Below are 1,988 nucleotides of genomic sequence, written 5' to 3' on the forward strand. Positions count from 1 at the left end.
ATTTTCATGTTTTGAGTCTTTTTGTTGTTTTTCTCTTTCTTCATTAAAAATTCAAAAATCAAAAAATATCTTTCCCTTATTCTTCTCATAAATTTCGAATATTTGAGTTGACTTATTCAAAAAATTTTAAAATTTAGTTGTTTCTTATGAGTCAAGTCAAATTTTCAATTTAAAAAAATCCTATCTTTCCAAAACTTTTTCAGAAATAAAATCTTTTTCATTCTCCTTTCATATTTTCGAAAATTTTTAAAATTGATTTTCCAAATCTTTTTCTTAATTTTATTCCATATTTTCAAAAACTTTACTAACAATTAATGTGATTGATTCAAAGATTTTAAGTTTGTTACATGCCTATTAAGAAAGGTTCATTCTTTAAATTCTAGAATCATATATTTTTGTTTCTTGTTAGTCAAGTAATTAACTTTAATTTCAAAAATCAAATCTTTTTAAATTTCCCTTTCAAGTCTTTTTCAAAATGAATTTCAATCATATGTTTTTCAAAACTTAATTTCAAAATCTTTTCTAACCTCTTATCTTTTCAAAATTGATTTTCAAATCTTTTTCAATTAACCACTTGAGTTTTGTTTGATTTTAAAATTCTTATCTTTTTTAAAACTATCTAACTACTTTTCTCTCTCCAATTTTCAAAAATCACTAACCTCTTTTTCAAAATTTCTTTTCATTAACTAAGTGTTTTAAATTTTAATTTAATTTTATTTTCCTTTTTAATTTTTGAATTATAATTGATTTTTTAAATAAAAATAAAAATATTTTCCTTTTCTTTTTTATTATTTTCGAAAAATCTCCCTCTCATCTCCTTCTATTTATTTATTTATCTACTAACATTCCTCTTCTACTCCTAATTCGAACCCCCTCTTCTTCTCTGTGTTCGAGTTTTTCTCTTCTCTTTCTTCTACTCTTCTGTTCTTCTACTCACATAAAGAAATCTTTATACTGTGACATAGAGGATTCCTCTTCTTTTCTGTTCTCTTCTTTTTCATATGAGCAGGAATAAGGATAAGAACATTCTTATTGAAGCTGATCCTGAACCTGAAAGGACTCTTAAGAGGAAACTAAAAGAAGCTAAAGCACAACCCTCTGGAGAGGACCTGATAGAAATTTTTGAAAAAGAAGGAGACATGGCCGAACCAAATAACAATGGGGGAGATGCAAGGAAGATGCTTGGTGACTTTATTGTACCCTCTTCCAACTTCTATGGAAGAAGCATCTCAATTCCTGCAATTGGAGCAAACAACTTTGAGCTTAAGCCTCAATTAGTTTCTCTAATGCAGTAGAATTGCAAGTTTCATGGACTTCCAATGGAAGATCCTCATCAGTTTTTAGCTGAATTCTTGCAAATCTGTGACACTGTTAAGACCAATGGAGTTGATCTCGAGGTCTACAGACTTATGCTTTTCCCTTTTGCTGTAAGAGACAGAGCTAGAACATGGTTGGATTCATAACCTAAGGAAAGCCTGAACTCTTGGGATAAGCTGGTCAGTGCTTTCCTGGCCAAATTCTTTCCTTCTCAAAAGATGAGCAAGCTTAGAGTGGAAATCCAAACCTTCAGACAGAAGGAAGGAGAGTCCCTTTATGAAGCTTGGGAAAGATATAAGTAATTGATCAAAAGGTGTCCTTCTGACATGCTTCCAGAATGGAGCATAATATGTATATTCTATGATGGTCTGTCTGAGTTGTCAAAAATGTCATTGGACCATTCTACAGGAGGATCTCTTCATCTGAAAACCCCTGCAGAAGCTCAGGAACTCAATGAAATGGTTGCAAATAACCAGTTCATGTACACCTCTGAGAGGAATCCTGTGAACAATGGGACGCCTCAAAAGAAGGGAGTTCTTGAAATTGATACTCTGAATGCCATATTGGCTCAGAACAAAATATTGACTCAGCAAGTCAATATGATTTTTCAGAGTCTGAATGGATTGCAAGCTGCATCCAACAGTACTAAAGAAGCATCTTCTGAAGAAGAA

General features: G+C 31.4%; 1 non-coding gene across 1 annotated transcript; it reads right to left on the minus strand.

Annotated features, from left to right (window-relative positions):
- Positions 1-1,541: 1,541 nt before the first annotated feature.
- On the minus strand, positions 1,542-1,649 carry LOC112752867 (small nucleolar RNA R71). The gene has a single exon (XR_003177277.1). It is a non-coding gene; the product is annotated as a small nucleolar RNA R71 (small nucleolar RNA).
- Positions 1,650-1,988: the final 339 nt, after the last annotated feature.

This window comes from Arachis hypogaea, chromosome 15 (assembly GCF_003086295.3).
Source record: "Arachis hypogaea cultivar Tifrunner chromosome 15, arahy.Tifrunner.gnm2.J5K5, whole genome shotgun sequence".
NCBI lineage: Eukaryota > Viridiplantae > Streptophyta > Magnoliopsida > Fabales > Fabaceae > Arachis > Arachis hypogaea.